General features: G+C 41.1%; 1 non-coding gene across 1 annotated transcript; it reads left to right on the forward strand.

Moving 5' to 3' along the window:
• The first annotated feature begins 762 nt into the window (after positions 1-762).
• LOC133086492 (U6 spliceosomal RNA) lies at positions 763-869 on the forward strand. The gene has a single exon (XR_009700246.1). It is a non-coding gene; the product is annotated as a U6 spliceosomal RNA (small nuclear RNA).
• Positions 870-20,188: the final 19,319 nt, after the last annotated feature.

Here is a 20,188-nt window from a genome sequence, read left to right on the forward strand (position 1 = left end):
TCCCTTCCAGATTCAGAGGAGATTGCTTTGCCCTATGGGGAGACTTGCTCTTCCTAAGTGTGGAAAAAAATGTGATAGGCAGTTCCAGGAATGTTGCCTTTGACAGCTTGTCTCAGAGGACTTAATATTCTAGGTGGCAATTGGCCAAAATAAGTAGGAAGCTTAGGTAACTGCCAAGCTACAATACCGATGAAAATTCTGCCATAGCTAATTAGAAAGCGGAAGGAAAGTTTTTACATTAAAAAAGAACTAGGAGGGACTTCCCTGGTGGTGCAGTGGTTAAGAATCCGCCTGCCAATGCAGGGGACACGGGTTCGACCCTTAGTCTGGGAAGATCCCACATGCCACGGAGCAGCTAAGCCCGTGCGCCACAACTACTGAGCCTGCGCTCCAGAGCCCGCGAACCACAACTACTGAGCCCGTGTGCCACAACTACTGAAGCCCACGTGCCTAGAGTCCATGCTCCACAACAAGAGAAGCCACTGCAGTGAGAAGCCCACGCACCGCAACGAAGAGTAGCCCCCACTCGACGCAACTAGAGAAAGCCTGCGCACAGCAACAAAGACCCAACGCAGCCCCAAAAAAAGAGAAAAATTTTATTAATTATAAAAACAAAAAAGAACTTGGAATTAAATGGCTAGTGGTGAGGGACAACTATTCCTGGTGTGTGTGTATTTGTAGGGAAAGGATAAGCATTTGTTGATTTTTATAATAATCTTATTAAAAAAGCTATTTGACAATTGATTTAAAAATATTATAACAGTGCTCACTTTGGCAGCACATATACTAAAATTGGAATGATACAGAGAAGATTAGCATGGGCCCTGCGCAAGGATGACATGCAAATTCATGAAGCGTTCCATATTTTTAAAAAGAAAAACTATATTATAACAGAGCTATCTGAGAATAGCTTTACTTGAACGTTGGTTTCAGAAATCAGAAGCACATCATTCACAATACTTGCCTTTGTCTGAGCTATGAAAATAAGATAATGCGGAATCACGAAAATTCTTTTAATGGTTGCAAGTTTGTCCCATTCCAGAATGCACAGCCCTTTGCAATGTGAGTTTGCTGCTCACATCCAGAAGTGGACTCTATCCTCCACTCCCTGGAATATGGGCTGGGCTTGTGACTTTGACTAATTGGATAGAGTGGAGATAATGTTATACAAGTTTTGGAATTAAGGCCTGAAGAGATCTAGCAATCCCACTCCTGGGCATATATCCAGACAAAACTCGAAAAGATACATGCACCCCTATGTTCACAGCAGCACTATTTACAACAGCCAAGACATGGAAACAACCTAAATGTCCATCGACAGATGAATGGATAAGGAAGATGTGGTATATATATATATACAGTGGAATATTATTCCGCCATCAAAAAGAATGAAATAATGCCATTTGCAGCAACATGGATGGACCAAGAGATTATCATACTAAGAGAAGTAAGTCAGAAAGAGAAAGACAAATACCATATGATATCACTTATATGTGGACTCTAAAACATAACAAAAATTAACATACCTACAAAGCAGAAACAGACTCAAAGATGTAGAGAACAGACTTGTGGTTGCCAAGCGGGAGAGGGTGGGAGTGGGGGAAAGAATGGGGGTTTGGGGTTAGCAGAGGCAAACAATTGTATATAGGATAGATAAACAAGGTGTTATTGTATAGTATGGGAACTATATTCAATATCCAGTGACAAACCATAATGGAAAAAGAATATGTATATATGTATGGCTGAGTCACTTTGCTGTACCGAAGAAATTAACACAACATTGTACATCAGCTAGACTTCAATAAAATTAAAAAAAAAAAAAAAAAAGCCTGGAGAAACTTTGCACCTTCCATCTTCATCCTCTTGGAACACCATGCCACAAAGAAGACTGGGATGAAAGATCGTGAGGAGAGAGAGGGGCCCAGCTGTTTATCAGTTGCTCCCGTTGAGCCCAGCGCCTAGCATATCCACCAGCTGAATACCACTACATGAATGAACCCAGGCAGAGGAACCACACAGCCAACAGAATCATGAAAAATAATAAATCTTCTTGTTTTAAGCCACTAAGCTTTGAGGTGATTGGTTATACAGCAATAGACAACCACACTTGTCTTGTTAGCTGCAGTTATTACAATCATATAAAGTGGAGAAGGAATTTGTTGATATAGCAAGTGTCCAAATCATGATCAAATTAAAGAGCTCTCCATATTTTTAAGAGCCAGAGTTAGCACCACAGGCTCAAGGTTACTATCTGTGATTGTTATCATGATAATTAATTTTCATCCCTGAGGCTGGTGAGATTTAAGGAAGTCACATTATTTTATATCATTTGCACAGCAACTCAGTGAAGCAGGCAGGGTGGTTATTATCTACATTTTAAAGATGAATAAACAGGCTCAGGGAAGTGACAGAAGTATTGAGACCAACATGTGACTTGAGAAGGGATATCCCCAGGGAAATGTCGATGACCTCATTTTTCTTAGTTGGAAAATGAAAGGATTGGATTAGAGGATCTCTGAAGTTCCTTTAGTCATGTCAGAGGTCTCAGGCTGGGTCACATTAATCAGAGCCAGTGGAGAGGAGAAGGAATCTGGGACCATCAGGAATAGAAGCTGAGAGACCCCAGCCTGCATGAGGATTTGATGGAAAGCCATTCATTCACTTCATTCATTCAACAATAATTTTCTGAGTGCTTTTTACATGCCCAGCACTGCTCTAGGCATTGGAGACGTAGTGGTGAATAAATCCCACAAAATCTCTGCTTCTGTGGGACTTACATTCTGGTAGGGGGCTTATGACAACAAGTAAACAAACATACTGATTTCAAATAGAGATAGGTGCTATGAAAAAAATAAACGAGTAACCTAATAAAGAGTGATGGTGGTGGGTGTGGAAGGCACCTTGGAATAGGTGGTCAGGGAAGACCTCTCTGAGATGACGTTTGACAGCCATGGGTTCAAGTCCTGGTGATGCTACTTACTAACTATGTGAAATGAGACAACCAAGTTACCTCTCTAGCCCCTTTTCTGTTAAGTGGGGCTAATCATAGATAGTTGTTGCGTAGAATCAATGAAGTAACGCATGTAAAATGTCTGGTACAGATAACCCACTTAATAAATACTAACTTCCTTAAACTCTCTTCCAATCAGGGTGGCAAGCTTGGTTGTGGTGTTCTTTGGTGGGGACCCTACTGGAGGTTGGGTGGAATAATTCTTCATTGTGCAGGACTGCACGAGTGCATTGCTGGACATTTAGCCCACCTGGCCCCTACCAACTAAATGCCAATAGAATTCCCCTAGTCATTTTGACAATCTAAAACCATTGTGTACCTGTTAGCTTTTCCTGAGTAACAAATCATTCAAAACTCAGTGGCTTAAAGCACACACAAAATATTTTTCTCATGATTCACTGGGTTGGGGTGTGGAACATATACGCTGAGTCAAATCGACTGAGGTTGAATGGTCTAGAATGGCTTCCCTCACGTGTCTGGAGCTGGGGTGTCTGGTCCTCTCTCCGTGGGGGCTCTCATCTTCTAAGAGGTTAACCTGGGCTTCTTTACAAGGGGCTTGCAGTGTTCCCAGCAGCAAGAGAAGGCAAGCCCCCAAACATGAACATTTTTCAACTCTCTGCTTACACGACCTGTGCTAATATCTTGTTGACCAACAGAAGTCCTAAGGTTAAACTCAGATGCAAAGAGTGGACTCCGACTCTTGACGGGCAGGGAGCTGCCAAGTCACCCAGCAGAGAAACACACACACAGTGAGGAAACTCTGTGGCCATTTCTTCAGTTTACCGAAGTCCATGCTCTGGCTATAAATTATTCACGTTCCTCCCAGCTGTGAAATATACCTATCCACATCCTAAGACCCTCAAAACTCTCATGCCAAGTGTTGTGTCAGACTTGAAGTAGTGAACTTTTTAAAAAAAATAAATTTATTTATTTATTTTATCTTTGGCTGCGTTGGGTCTTTTTTGCTGTGCGCGGGCTTTCTCTAGTTGTGGCAAGTGGGGCTACTCTTCATTGTGGTGTGTGGGCTTCTCACTGCGGTGGCTTCTCTTGTTGTAGAGCATGGACTGTATGCACGTGGGCTTCAGTAGTTGTGGCACGTGGGCTTCAGTAGTTGTGGCTCGTGGGCCCTAGAGCACAGGCTCAGTAGTTGTGGCACATGGGCTTAGTTGCTCTGCGGCATGTGGGATCTTCCCGGCCCAGGGATCAAACCTGTGTCCCCTTCATTGGCAGGTGGATTCTTTTTTTTTTTTTTCATTTTTCCAGCTTTATTGAGATATTATTGACGTATAACATACGTAAGTTTAAGTATACAACATGATGATTTGATACGTGTATATACTGCAGAATGATTACTGCAATGGTGATAGTTCACACCTCCATCCCCTCACATAATTACCTTTTTTTGTGTGTGTGTGGTTGATAGTAACATTTAAGATTTACTCTCTTAATAATTTTCAAGTGTACAATACAGTAGTATTAACTATAATCACCATGCTGTACACTAGATTCCCCAGAACTTATTCATCTTAAAGATGAAAGTTTGTACCTTTGACTAACATCTCCCCATATCCCCCTCTCATAACCTGGCATCCATCATTCTACTCTCTATGTGTATGAATTCAGCTTTTTATTTATTTATTAACATCTTTTTTTTTTTAAGATTTTATTTTATTTTATTTTTATTTTTGTGTGCATTGGGTCTTCGTTGCTGCGCGTGGGCTTTTCTCTAGTTGCGGAGGGCTACTCTTCATTGCGGTGCGCGGGCTTCTCATTGTGGTGGCTTCTCTTGTTGCGGAGCACAAGCCCTAGGCGCGCGGGCTTCAGTAGTTGCGGCACATGGGCTCAGTAGTTGTGGCTCACGGGCTCTAGAGCGCAGGCTCAGTAGTTGTGGTGCATGGTCTTAGTTGTTCCGTGGCATGTGGGATCTTCCCGGACCAGGGCTCAAACCCGTGTCCCCTGCATTGGCAGGCGGATTCTTAACCACTGCGCCACCAGGGAAGCCCATATTTTTTAACATCTTTATTGGAGTATAATTGCTTTACAATGGTGTGTTAGTTTCTGCTTTATAACAAAGTGAATCAGCTATACATATACATATATCCCCATATCTCCTCCCTCTTGCGTCTCCCTCCCACCCTCCCTATCCCACCCCTCTAGGTGGTCACAAAGCACCGAGCTTATCTCCCTGTGCTATGCAGCTGCTTCTCACTAGCTATCTATTTTACATTTGGTAGTGTATATATGAACATGGCAGATGGATTCTTAACCACTGTGCCACTAGGGAAGTCCCAAGTAGTGAACTTTTGATCTTTATCAGATATCAATGTGGCTAAGGCTCTTTGGGTATGGCTATTTTTTTTCTTTTAAAAATTGCAATAAAATACACATTACATAAAAAATTTACCATTTAACCATTAAAAAAAATTGAGGTATAGTTGATTTACAGCATTATATAAGTTTCAGGTTTCACATAGTGGTTCACTTTTTTTTAAAGGTTATCCTCCATTTATAGTTATTATAAAATATTGGTTATATTCCCTGTGCCGTACATTACATCCTTGTATCTTATTTATTTTATACATAGTACTTTGCATCTATTAATCCCCTACCCCTATCTTGCCGCTCCCCGCTTCTTCTCCCCACTAGTACCATTTAACCATTTTTAAGTGTACAGTTCAGTGGTATTAAGTACATTCACATTGTTGTACAACTGTCACTACCATCTATCTCCAGACCTTTTTTCATCTTGCAAAACTAAAACTCTGTACATATTAAACAACAACTGCCTATTCCTCCCCTCCTCACAGCCCCTGACAATCACCATTCTACTTTCTGTCTCTATATATTTGACTACTATAAGTACATCATATGCGTGGAATCATACAGTATTTGTCTTAGATTATTTCACTTCGCATAATGCCTTCAAGGTTCATCCATGATGAAGCATGTACCAGAAGTTTCTTTCTTTTTCAGGACTTCCCTGTGGGTCCAGTGGTTAAGAATCCCCTTTCCAATTCAGGGGACACAGCTTCGATCCCTGGTCAGGGAACTAGGGTCCCACATGCTTCGGGGTGGCTGGGCCTGAGCGCCGCAACTGCCGAGCCTGCGCACTTCAGAGCCCATGTGCCACGACTAGAGAGAAGCCCGCACACCACTATGAAGAGCCCATGTGCCACAACGAAGAATCCTGTGTGCTGCAACAAAGATCCCAGGTGCCACAACTAAGACCTGATGCAGCCAAATAAATAAATAATAAAAAATAAAAACAATAAAATCTATCAAGAAAATTAAAAAAATAAAAGAAGTTTCTTCCTTTTTAAGGCTGAAAAATATTTCATTGCCTGCATAGACCACATTTTGTTTATTCAACTGTGTACATAGCAATCATTGGTTCATAGCAATTCTGAAATTCAACTGGGCACGTGTAGCCAAATCCCCCTACTCTGGGGAGAGGGAACGTTCCTAGATTAGGGCCTGGTTCTGCCCTGTGGAGCGGCTTCTTAGTCCACTGCTCTTTGAGGTTCTTAGTTCTACCCTTGGGGATCTTGACTTTGCTTTCTGAGATATCCTGTTTTCCATAAAAAATGGCCTCTGTTTGTAACTGAGTAGTTTTCTCACCTGCTTCCTAGCCATAGAAACTTGGGGGACAAGAGGTCTACTTGCAATTTGGACAACCTCAGTCTTTTTTAGTCTGAGCTGATACAAGTCCCTTAAAAAACTTTGTGGGCTTGGGTATTCCCTGGTGGCACAGTGGTTAAGACTCCGCCCTCCCAATGCAGGGGCCGCAGGTTTGATCCCTGGTCAGGGAACTAGATCCCACATGCATGCCACAACCAAGGTGTGGGCCTGCCACAACTAAGACCCGGCACAACCAAATAATAAATAAATTTAAAGAAAAAGAAGTTAAAAAAAAACTTTGTGGGCTTTCTATGCATCAGATTTATAGTCTACTCCATTAGATAAAATCATATCCACAATTCTTTTTGAGACAGGCCCACCCTTTAGACTTCTTCATAGCTATTTTAGGATTAGGCTTCTTTGGGACCATGTTCTTAAGATTCCTAGAAGCCCTTTTGTCTAACTGAGAGTATCTACTAGGCACCACCTTTAATGTTTCTGAAGTTTTGGCAAAGGGTCTTATAGCCAAATCCTTGATTTGATCTTTACCTGAGGCTATTTCTTCCTCAGAGAATCTTTTGCTGCCTGTATCAGCTGGAGATGTGACACAGTTTTGTTTTCCAACATAAACAAGTCCTGGATTTTTTGTTTCTTCTAAATTCTACTTGCAAACTAGAGTTCCTTCTTTTCCCTCCTGCCCTCCCTCTCTTGTGATACTTTATTAAATGCAGCTAGGAGTAACCAACTGGTTACTCCTCATTTCTGTACTGATGACTATCACATCTTTCATCTCCACTTCAAACATTCTGCTTGGAAATAAACTTAACTAGATCCAAAAATTCATTAGGTACATTGTCTTTCTAGTTACCACAGGAGACAGCGTTGCCAATTGTTTTACTGCTATGTAACACAAATCACCCTTTCAATCTGCAAAAACAGGTTTTCACCACCTTTCCAACCTCTACTAATGATCCTTTCACCATTTTTCCAGCCTTTGCTAACAGTTCCGTGCTGCTTTTCCAGCCTCTGCGCATTGCCCCATCCCCAAACCAAAGCCACATACTGTAGGTTTTGTTCTGGCTGCACTTCACTCCCAGTATCAATATTTGGGTCAATGAGAATTCAATCAGAGAAACAGAGCCATCAATAGCATTGTGGGGAGAAGGGATTAGAAATCAGAGACTTTACACAAATGTAAGAGAAACTAAGGAAGTAAGGAAGTGGAAGTCTGGGAGGAGACTTGAAGGATCAAAAGAAGAGTCATTACTCAGTTTGCCTGTAGCACTGAAGTGGGTAGACAAGTTGGAACTGCAGAGAAATTTGAGAGATCATGCACTGTCCAGACCCTGAAGTGGGACCACAAAGGGAGAGCTCATGGACAGGTTTCTGGGAGACTCTTTCCTCTGTGGGTCTGTATCCACACATCTGGTGGTTTACCTGGGGCTGCTGTTGGTCTTAGGGCCAACAGTTGGGATGATGATCTGAATGCAGAGTGAAGGAAGATGATGACCAGCTGAGGTCTGCCAAACACTTCTGAGTCTGTCCTTCACCATATCTGACTAAAGACCTCCTGAAGATAATGGTTGCTATTTCACTTCTGCCTCCAATTTCACTCAAGTTCCTGTTCCGGGCAGTTCCAACTTGGAACACACAGGGAAGGGGATTCTGGGAATTGTAGTTAACCAAGTTGACAACAGCACAATCCAGCACGTACCCTATACATTTTTCCATGCTTCCTGGGGAAATGGTACCACTTTACTTGGGGTCCATTGCGAGAAACATAGAAGTACATAAATCTAGGCATTTATGTGTGTGGGGAGTGGAATGGGAGTGAGGGATAGTGTCATTATGGTTTTGAATGATTGGTCCATCTCTATTTTCTGTTGGAAAATAGAATCCAGCCTGATTATTCTTGGTGTCCAAGAATTATCTCAGTTGTAGTTTCCAAGCCTTGATTTCACATTAACCTCTAGGCCCACTGTCACCTGCCTCCATTAAAACTGATCTTGCCAAGGATACTAAAGACCTCCTGATGCTAAATCCAATGGACACATTTTAGTGTTTATTGTATTTGATTTTTTTTGGTGTGTGTGTGTGAGTTGTCGACCATTTCTTCCTTCACATTCTTTCTTTCTGTGGACTGTAGGATGGTTTCTTCTTTTGAGATTTCTTTTGTTCTGCGCATTCCTTAAATATTCATGTTAGGGTTATTTGCAGGCCGTCTGCTATTCAGTGGTGTGCTGGAGCCAGCTCCCAGCAGCTCTCTAGAACCAACTGAGTGCATCTCTTCAGAACTCCACATTCGGACTTCCCTGGTGATGCAGTGGTTGAGAATCCGCCTGCCAATGCAGGGGGACACGGGTTCGAGCCCTGGTCTGGGAAGATCCCACATGCAGCGGAGCGACTAAGCCCGTGCGCCACAACTACTGAAGCCTGTGAGCCACAACTACTGAAGCCCGCGCGCCTAGAGCCCGTGCTCCGCAACAAGAGAAGCCCCGGGAAAGAGAAGCCCGCGCACCTCAATGAAGAGTAGCCCCTGCTCGCTGCAACTAGAGAAAGCCCTCGAGCAGCAACAAAGAACCAACACAGCCAAAAAAAAAAAGAACTCCACATTCAGTGATGACAACTTAGTAGTCTGAAATTGACTGCAGTGGGAGTAGTTACACCACAGACATTAGCAAATGCTACAAATCAGGGCTTCTTTTGCTGGACAGCTGATCCTTAAACACTTAACAGCACATCACTGCTTCCATTTTGGCTCTTGACACCCCCCTGGATAATCCACAGTTATAGTTTTAAGCACCATCTCTATATTGATGACTATCACATCTTTCATCTCCAGTTAAGATCTGTCTTTAGGCCCAGCTTTTCAAATATCTTCTGGCTTCCCTTGGCTGTTCTACAAGTATATCATATTTCCCCTTAAAATAGCTCTTTTTGTTTTGTTTTGTTTTTTAAAATTGTCTGTCTCAGTGAAAGGCACCGTCCTGGCTCTCTTTCTCACCCCTCAACTCCCCACTCCTTGTCCAGACAATCATCAAGTATGCTCAGTTACTACACCACGTCTGCCTGAAGTCTACCTGCTCTTCTTCATGCCCATTGCCACAACCCCAGATCAGATCAGAGCTTCTCTTCTAGAACACTGCAACAACCTCCTGACTTCCTGCTTAGGGTCTTACCTCCTTCCAGCTGGCTCCCTACACTGTGGCCAGGATGAGCTTCCAGAAGCACGAATATGGTCATGTCACTCCGTTGTTCAAAATGCTTCAAAGGCTTTCCGTCACTCTCAGGATAAAAGTCCACTTTAATTTACACGGTGCCCAGACCCTTTATGATAAGGCCCTGCTTACCTTTTTAGCCTCATGTCTTATCACAACTTCCCCTGACATTTTTTATTCCAGTCATTCTACACCAAGATCTTTCACCTCTGGGATTTTTCCTCCGCAGGGCCCTCTATCTGAAATGCTCTGTCTCTTCCTTCTCACCTTCTCCGTTCACCTTCCTCACCCTTTCACTTAGAAACTGCCTGTGCCGTGTGGCAGAGATAATGCTATGTGGCCACCACGTCGTTTAATTTTCTTCCTGGAGCCCAGGAAACCCACATGACCCATTTCTTTTGCATCTAGGTGGGGCCACGTGGCCAGTCCTGATTGATGGAATGTAAATGAAAGTTATGTGTGTTACTTGCAGGCCCAAGTTGTTGAGAATCTGATGTGCCTTTCCCTCACACACCATCATCCCCAACCCCACCTGTGCCCTATATGCCAGCTGGATGATGCAGGGGTAGCCTTGAAGCGATAAGCTGGTGTGGGCACAACGTAGAAGCTGTCCTTGGGACACCTTTGGAGGAGAATACCAGGAAATGTGCCTGAGCTGAACAAAACATAAATATTGTGCTAAAACACTGACATTTAGAGGTTGTTTGTCCTCCCAGCTGGCAATTAATGTCCTGATTAATGCAGTTTGGGAATCTGTTCCTACATCCCTTTTTTTTTTTTTTTTAAAGGACTTTTAAAAGGTTTTATTTATTTATTTTATTTATTTTTATATTTATTTTTGGCTGTGTTGGATCTTCGTTTCTGTGCGAGGGCTTTCTCTAGTTGTGTCAAGCGGGGGCCACTCTTCATCGCGGTGTGCAGGCCTCTCACTATTGCGGCCTCTCCTGTTGCGGAGCACAGGCTCCAGACGCGCAGGCTCAGTAGCTGTGGCTCACGGGCCTAGTTGCTCCGCGGCATGTGGGATCCTCCCAGACCAGGGCTCGAACCCGCAACCCCTGCACCGGCAGGCAGATTCTCAACCACTGCGCCACCAGGGAAGCCCCCCTACATCCCTTTTGAGACTTGGTTGAGTACTTCTCTCTCTGTCCCCATAGCACTCTGTACTTATTCCTAATATAGAACTTCTTTCTATGGAACACAAATGCCTATTTTATTTATTTATTTTTAAAAATAAACTTATTTATTTATGGCTGCGTTAGGTCTTCGTTGCTGCGCGCGGGCTTTCTCTAGGTGCGGTGAGCGGGGGCGACTCTTCGTTGCGGTGTGCGGGCTTCTCTTGTTGCGGACCACGGGCTCTAGGTGCGTGGGCTTCAGTAGTTGTGGCATGTGGGTTCAGTAGTTGTGGCTCTCGGGCTCTAGAGCACAGGCTCACTAGTTGTGGCACACGGGCTTAGTTGCTCCGCAGCATGTGGGATCTTCCCGGACCAGGGCTTGAACCCGTGTCCCCTGCATTGGCAGGTGGATTCTTAACCACTGCGCCACCAGGGAAGCCCCCACAAATGCCTATTTTCTGGTTTCTTTCTGCAGCTGTAAGCAGTTTGAGGCCAGGGATTGTATCTTGTTCATGGCTGCCCAGCACAGCATCCAGCACAACTGTAACTGGCTTGTCGGCATGCTATGCTAATACAAACACCTTTTTTAATCCTTTCTTTCTTTCTTTTTTTAAGTTTTAATTTTTTGGCTGCGAGGCGCAGCATGTGGGATCCTAGTTCCCCGACCGGGGATGGAACCCTCGCCCCCTGCATTGGAATCGTGGAGTCTTAACCACTGGACCACCAGGGAAGTCCCTATCATTTCTATTAATCAGTTGAAGTCTCACATGTGCATGATGTCCAGAATCTCTCCTTTGAAGCTGACTTCTCCCCGCCAGTCTTCCCAGGATAGTAGGGGCTTATTCAGTCCAAAGGGATAAGTTCTGTTTTCAAACATCAGGCAGAGAGAGTGAAGAGAATTGAATCAGTTTGTCAGTGGGCTCTGGGTTAAGGCTGCTGCTCCTTTCCTCACAGGTCTGTGATCTCACTGCACAAGAGTGGTTCAACCCAGGCCTGGCCCCCATTGCTGGAAGAATGGCCCTACTAGTCCAGAGGCCCACATGTGGGCTCCCAGGGAACAGCTCTTCTGGTTCACATTCATTCCAATCATTATTCCTGAGGCTGAACCAAGGGGACAAGGTAGCTGGATCCAAAGAGGTACAAAGTATGTGGATCCACCCTCAGGTTCACACTCAGTGGGAACTCTTCCTCTTTGTGGCCTTCTAGGTGCTGCTATGGGACCGGGGTTACCTGTGCAGAATTCTCCATCACAATGAGCTCCTCTCTGAAGACTTTGATGGTCTTCGATCCCACCAGTTCTCATGCCTTCACAGCGCTTGGTTGCAAGGACACTGACTCCCACAAGGAAGGGGTCAGGGTTGGATCACTTTCCTCCCAGGATGCATCTTGGTCCCCATGCAAATGTGCACACAGTGACCACATCTGTATACTAAGCTTTGAGAGACAGCCTTTTTCAGGCCAGAAAAGGTCCTCTTACCCTTTCCCCCAGAGCAGCAGGTGCCTGTTCATTGCGTATTTCATAACTAATAAAGGCCACTCATGGATTTTTCCTGAGCAAAAAGCAGGTACATTCTAAAGTGATTTTCTGTGTTCAGTTAAACCAGCAGTTCTCAAACTTTTTGGTCTCCAGACCCCTTTTCACTCTTAAAAATGACTGAACTTTTATTTCAGAGTTCTGTTTATTTATATTTACTATATTAGAAATTAAAAGAGAGAAACTTTAAAATATATATATATTCATTAATTCATTTAAAAGTAATAATAAACCCTATACATGTTAATTCAAATATGTTTTATGAAAACAGCTATGTTTTCCAAAATAAAAAGGATTTAGTGAGAAGAGTCACGTTGCTTTACATTTTTGTAAATCTCTTTATTATCTGGCCTAATAGAGGGGACTAGATTCTCATATTTGCTTCGGCATTCAATCCATTGCAATATATTGTTTTGGGTGAAGTAGTTGGAAAATGGATGAGTATTTTAGTAGCCTTTTCAGATAATCATAGATATTATTCTTTGATATCACACCGAAACTTGATGAGTGGTAGTTTCTTAAAATTTAGTTGCAATGTAGAGTCTAAAATCATATCAAACCCAATGAACTACTTTGCACTTTGCGTTTTTTTTAGATTAATTAATTAATTAATTAGGTTGTGCCAGGTCTTAGTTGCAGCAGGTGGGCTCCTTAGTTGTGGCACTTGGGCTCTTTAGTTGTGGCATGTGAACTCTCAGTTGCGGCTTGCATGTGGGATCTAGTTCCCTGACCAGGGATCGAACCTGGGCCCCCTACATTGGGGGCGTGGAGTCCTAACCACTGCACCACCAGGGAAGTCCCTACTTTGCACTTTGAATGGATATTTTACCCACACATAATTTTGTCACATCATGCGTTGGTCACATGCAAAATATTGGTCCACCTAATTGTGCAGATCTTCCAAATTTTGACACACCTCCTTAAACAATATTAAAAGATTCGAATTGTCACTGTCACCACTGGTCTCAACAGAAAACCCTTAAGTATTGGGAAACTGTTAAGCTCAGAGTAGCTGCTAGAAGTTTTCCAAAATTCTAATTTTCACTTAAAAGCTCAAATTTTATCACTGGCAACCAACACTGTCAGTTGTTTTCCTTGAAGTGACAGGCTCACTTCATTTATGTTTGAGAAAATGTGCCAAATACCCAAGTCAAAATAATCATAGAAGTCTGTCAGTTCTCTCAAGTAAAAACAGTGTTCCATGAAAAAACCGCTAGTTCAACTCAGACCACATACAATCACACAAGTGCTTTCCCTTGGGGCAACCATCCCACTTGGGTATGAAGCAGAAGTGTTTTATTTCCATTTCATCACATAGGATATTAAAAAGATGTATAAATAGGTTTGAGGTTTGATATAATTAATGATTAAAAGCAGCTTTGTTTTTATCCATTGTCTTTTTTTTTAACTTTTTATTGTGAAATAATTATAGACTAAGAAGAAGTTGCAAAAATAGTAGAGTTCCATTTACCCTCACTCAGCTTCCTCCAATGGTGACATGTCATATAACTGCAGTACAATACCAAAACCGAGAAATTGACATTGTCTAACACCGTTAAGTAGCTTATAGGTTACAAGAGGTCTTACTCAATCTTCACCATTTTTTACGTGCATTCGTGTGTGTTTGTGTGTATGTGTAGTTCTATGCAATTTTATCCCTTCTATAGATTCATGTAACCACAGCAATCAAGGCATAGAACTCTTTCATCACTACAAAGAACTCCCTCCTGCTACCCTTTTATATATGAACCCCTTCCACCCTTGCCCTGTCCCATGGCAACCACCAATCTGTTTCCATCTCTGTAGTTTTGTCATTTCAAGAGTGTTATATAGAATCATCCAGTATGTAACCTTTTGATGTTTACTTTTTTCACTAAGCATAGCGCATTTGAGACCCAGTTTTTTGCCTCACCAATAGTTTAGTCCTTTTTATTGCTGAGTAGTATTCCATTGTATGAATATTCCAGAGTTTCATCCCTTGAAAGACATGTGGGTTGTCTCTTTTTTTTTTTCTCTCTTGCTATTACAACTAAGGTTGCTATGGACATTTATGTACAGATTTTTCTGTGAACATAAATTTTCATTTTTCTGGGATAAATGTCCTGGAGTATAGTTGCTGGGCTGTATGATAGACACATATTTAGTTTTATAAGTAACTGACAAACTCTCTTCCAGAGTGACTATACCATTTTACATTCACACCAGTAATGTACGAGAGATCCAGTTTCTCTGCATCCTCCCCAGCAATTGGTATTATTCCTCTTTTTTTTTTTAACATCTTTATTGGAGTATAATTGCTTTACAGTGTTCTGTTAGTTTCTGCTGTATAACAAAATGAATCAGCTATATGCATACATATATACCCATCTCCCCTCCCTCTTGCATCTCCCTCCCACCCTCCTTATCCCACCCCTCTAGGTGGTCACAAAGCATCGAGCTGATCTCCCTGTGCCATGCAGCTGCTTCCCACTAGCTATCCATTTTACATTTGGTAGTGTATATATGTCAATGCTACTCTCTCATTTCGTCCCAGCTTACCCTTCCAGCTCCCTGTGTCCTCAAATCCATTCTCTACCTCTGTGTCTTTACTCCTGTCCTGCCCCTAGGTTCATCAGAACCTTTTTTTTTTTTTTTAGATTCCATATATATGTGTTAGCATACGATATTTGTTTTTCTCCTTCTGACTTACTTCACTCTGTACGACAGACTCTAGGTCCATCCACCTCACTACAAATAACTCAATTTCATTTCTTTTTATGGCTGAGTAATATTCCATTGTATATATGTGCCACATCTTCTTTATCCATTCATCTGTTGATGGACACTTAGGTTGCTTCCATGTCCTGGCTATTGTAAATAGTGCTGCAATGAACATTGTGGTACATGACTCTTTGAATTATGGTTTTCTCAGGGTATATGCCCAGTAGCAGGATTGCTGGATCACATGGTAGTTCTATTTTTAGTTTTTTAAGGAACCTCCATACTGTTCTCCATAGTGGTTGTACCAATTTACATTCCCACCAACAGTGCAAGAGTGTTCCCTTTTCTCCACACCCTCTCCAGCATTTATTGTTTCTAGATTTTTTGATGATGGCCATTCTGACTGGTGTGAGGTGATACCTCATTGTAGTTTTGATTTGCATTTCTCTAATGATTAGTGATCTTGAGCATCTTTTCATGTGTTTGTTGGCAATCTGTATATCTTCTTTGGAGAAATGTCTATTTAGGTCTTCTGCCCATTTTTGGATTGGGTTGTTTGTTTTTTTGATATTGAGCTGCATGAGCTGCTTGCATATTTTGGAGATTAATCCTTTGTTGGTTGCTTTGTTTGCAAATATTTTCTCCCATTCTGAGGGTTGTCTGTTCACCTTGCTTGTGGTTTCCTTTGCTGTGCAAAAGCTTTTAAGTTTCATTAGGTCCCATTTGTTTATTTTTGTTTTTATTTCCATTTCTCTAAGACATGGGTCAAAAAGGATCTTGCTGCGATTTATGTCAGAGTGTTCTACCTATGTTTTCCTCTAAGAGTTTTATAGTGTCTGGCCTTACATTTAGGTCTTTAATCCATTTTGAGTTTATTTTTGTGAATGGTGTTAGGGAGTGTTCTAATTTCATTCTTTTACATATAGCTGTCCAGTTTTCCCAGCACCACTTATTGAAGAGGCTGTCTTTTCTCCATTGTATATTCTCGCCTCCTTTATCAAAGATAAGGTGACCATAGGTGTGTGGGTTTATCTCTGGGCTTTCTATCCTGTTGCATTGATCTATATTTCTGTTTCTGTGCCAGTAGCATACTATCTTGATTACTGTAGCCTTGTAGTATAGTCTGAAGTCCGGGAGCCTGATTCCTCCAGCTCTGTTTTTCTTTCTCAAGATTGTTTTGGCTATTCGGGGTCTTTTGTGTTTCCATACAAACTGTGCAATTTTTTGTTCTAGTTCTGTGAAAAATGCCAGTGGTAGTTTGATAGTGATTGCATTGAATCTGTAGATTGCTCTGGGTAGTATAGTCATTTTCATAATGTTGAGTCTTCCTATCTAAGAACATAGTGTATCTCTCCATTTGTTTGTATCATCTTTAATTTCTTTCATCAGTGTCATATAATTTTCTGCATACAGGTCTTTTGTCTCCTTAGGTAGGTTTATTCTTAGGTATTTTATTCTTTTTGTTGTAATGGTAAATGGGAGTGTTTCCTTAATTTCTCTTTCAGATTTTTCATCATTAGTGTATAGGAATGCAAGAGATTTCTGTGCATTAATTTTGTATCCTGCTACTCTACCAAATTCATTGATTAGCTCAAGTAGTTTTCTGGTAGCATCTTTAGGGTTCACTATGTATAGTATCATGTCATCTGCAAACAGTGACAGTTTTACTTCTTTTCCAATTTGGATTCCTTTTATTTCTTTTTCTTCTCTGATTGCTGTGGCTAAAACTTCCAAAACTATGTTGAATAATAGTGGTGAGAGTGGGCAACCTTGTCTTGTTCCTGGTCTTAGAGGAAATGGTTTCAGTTTTTCACTATTGAGAATGATGTTGGCTGTGGGTTTGTCATATATGGCCTTTATTATGTTGAGGTAGGTTTCCTGTTTGCCTACTTTCTGGAGAGTTTTTATCATAACTGGCTGTTGAATTTTCTCAAAAGCTTTTTTCTGCATCTATTGAGATGATCATATGGTTTTTATCCTTCAATTTGTTAATATGGTGTATCACATTGATTGATTTGTGTATACTGAAGAATCCTTGCATCCCTGGGATAAATCCCACTTGACCATGGTGTATGATCCTTTTAATGTGCTGTTGGATTCTGTTTGCTAGTATTTTGTTGAGGATTTTTGCATCTGTGTTCATCAGTGATATTGCCCTGTAGTTTTCCTTTTTTGTGACATCTTTGTCTGGTTTTGGTATCAGGGTGATGGTGGCCTTGTAGAATGAGTTTGGGAGTGTTCCTTCCTCTGATATATTTTGGAAGAGTTTGAAAAGGATAGGTGTTAGCTCTTCTCTAAATGTTTGATAGAATTCACCTGTGAAGCCATCTGGTCCTGGGCTTTTGTTTGTTGGAAGATTTTTAATCGTAGTCTCAATTTCAGTGCTTGTGATTGGTCTGTTCATATTTTCTATTACTTCCTGGTTCAGTCTCAGAACGTTGTTCTTTTCTAAGAATTTGTCCATTTCTTCCAGGTTGTCCATTTTACTGGCATATAGTTGGTTGTAGTAATCTCTCATGATCCTTTGCATTTCTGCAGTGTCAGTTGTTACTTCTCCTTTTTCATTTCTAATTCTGTTGATTTGAGTCTTCTCCCTTTTTTTCTTGATGAGTCTGGCTAATGGTTTATCAATTTTGTTTATCTTCTCAAAGAACCAGTTTTTAGTTTTATTGATCTTTGCTATTGTTTCCTTCCTTTCTTTTTCATTTATTTCTGATCTGATCTTTATGATTTCTTTCCTTCTACTAACTTTGGGGTTTTTTTATTCTTCTTTCTCTAATTGCTTGAGGTGTAAGGTTAGGATGTTTATTTGAGATGTTTCTTGTTTCTTGAGGTAGGACTGTATTGCTATAAACTTCCCTCTTAGAACTGCTTTTGCTGCATCCCATACGTTTTGGGTCATCGTGTTTTCATTGTCATTTGCTTCTAGGTATTTTTTGATTTCTTCAGTGATCTCTTGGTTATTTAGTAGTGTATTGTTTAGCATCCATGTGTTTGTATTTTTTACAATTTTTTTCCTGTAATTGATATCTAGTCTCATAGCATTGTGGTCGGAAAAGATACTTGATACGATTTCAATTTTCTTAAATTTACCAAGGCTTGATTTGTGACCCCAGATATGATCTATCCTGGAAAATGTTCCATGAGCACTTGAGAAGAAAGTGTATTCTGTTGTTTTTGGATGGAATGTCGTATAAATATCAATTAAGTCCATCTTTTGTAATGTGTCATTTAAAGCTTGTGTTTCCTTATTTATTTTCATTTTGGATGATCTGTCCATCGGTGAAAGTGGAGTGTTAAAGTCCCCTACTATTATTGTGTTACTGTCGATTTCCCCTTTTATGGTTGTTAGCATTTGCCTTATGTATTGAGGTGCTCCTATGCTGGGCGCATAAATATTTACAATTGTTATATCTTCTTCTTGGATTGAGCCCTTGACCATTATGTAGTGTCCTTCTTTGTCTCTTGTAATAGTCTTTATTTTATTTGTTAAAATTTATTTATTTTATTTATTTTTGGCTGCGTTGCGTCTTCGTCGCTGCATGCAGGCTTTCTCTAGTTGTGGTGAGCGGGGGCTACTCTTTGTTGTGGTGCACAGGTTTCTTATTACAGTGGTTTCTCTTGTTGCGGAGCACAGGCGCTAGGTGCACGGGCTTCAGTAGTTGCAGCACGCAGGCTCAGTAGTTGTGGCTCGTGGGCTTAGTTGCTCTGCGGCACGTGGGATCTTCCCAGACCAGGGCTCGATCCCATGTCCCCTGCCCCCTGCATTGGCAGGCGGATTCTTAACCATTGCGCCACCAGGGAAGTCTCAATAGTCTTTATTTTAAAGTCTATTTTGTCTGATATGAGAATTGCTACTCCAGCTTTCTTTTGATTTCCATTTGCATGGAATATCTTTTTCCATCCCCTCACTTTCAGTCTGTATGTGTCCCTAGGTATGAAGTGGGTCTCTTGTAGACAGCATATATACAGGTCTTGTTTTTGTATCCATTCAGCCAGTCTGTGTCTTTTGGGTGGAGCATTTAATCCATTTACATTTAAGGTAATTATCGATATGTATATTCCTATTACCATTTTCTTAATTGTTTTGGGTTTGTTTTTGTCTACCCTTGTGTTTCCTGCCTAGAGGAGTTCCTTTAGCATTTGTTGTAGAGCTGGTTTGGTGGTGCTGAATTCTCTTAACTTTTGCTTATCTGTAAAGGTTTTAATTTCTCCATTGAATCTGAATGAGATCCTTGCTGGGTAGAATAATCTTGGTTGTAGGTTTTTCCCTTTCATCACTTTAAATATGTCCTGCCACTCCCTTCTGGCTTACAGAGTTTCTGGTGAAAAATCAGCTGTTAACCTTATGGGGATTCCCTTATATGCTATTTGTTGCTTTTCCCTTGCTGCTTTTAATATTTTTCCTTTGTATTTAATTTTTGATAGTTTGATTTATATGTCTCGGCGTGTTTCTCTTTGGGTTTATCCTGTATGGTACTCTTTGTGCTTCCTGGACTTGATTGACTATTTCCTTTCCCATGTTAGGGTAGTTTTCGACTATAATCTCTTCAAATATTTTCTCAGACCCTTTCTTTTTCTCTTCTTCTTCTGGGACCCCTATAATTCGAATGTTGGTGCATTTAATGTTGTCCCAGAGGTCTCTGAGACTGTCCTCAATTCTTTCATTCTTTTTTCTTTATTTTGCTCCCTGGCAGTTACTTCCACCATTTTATCTTCTAGCTCACTTATCTGTTCTTCTGTCTCAGTTATTCTGTTATTGATTCCTTCTAGAGTATTTTTAATTTCAGTAATTGTGTTGTTCATCACTGTTTGCTCTTTAGTTCTTCTAGATCCTTGTTAAATGTTTCTTGTATTTTCTCCATTCTGTTTCTGAGATTTTGGATCATCTTTACTATCATTACTCTGAAATATTATTATTATTTTTTTAAATAAATTTATTTATTCATTTATTTTTGGCTGCGTTGGGTCTTTGTTGTTGGGTCTTCGTTGCTGC

The sequence above is a fragment of the Eubalaena glacialis genome, chromosome 2 (assembly GCF_028564815.1).
Source record: "Eubalaena glacialis isolate mEubGla1 chromosome 2, mEubGla1.1.hap2.+ XY, whole genome shotgun sequence".
NCBI lineage: Eukaryota > Metazoa > Chordata > Mammalia > Artiodactyla > Balaenidae > Eubalaena > Eubalaena glacialis.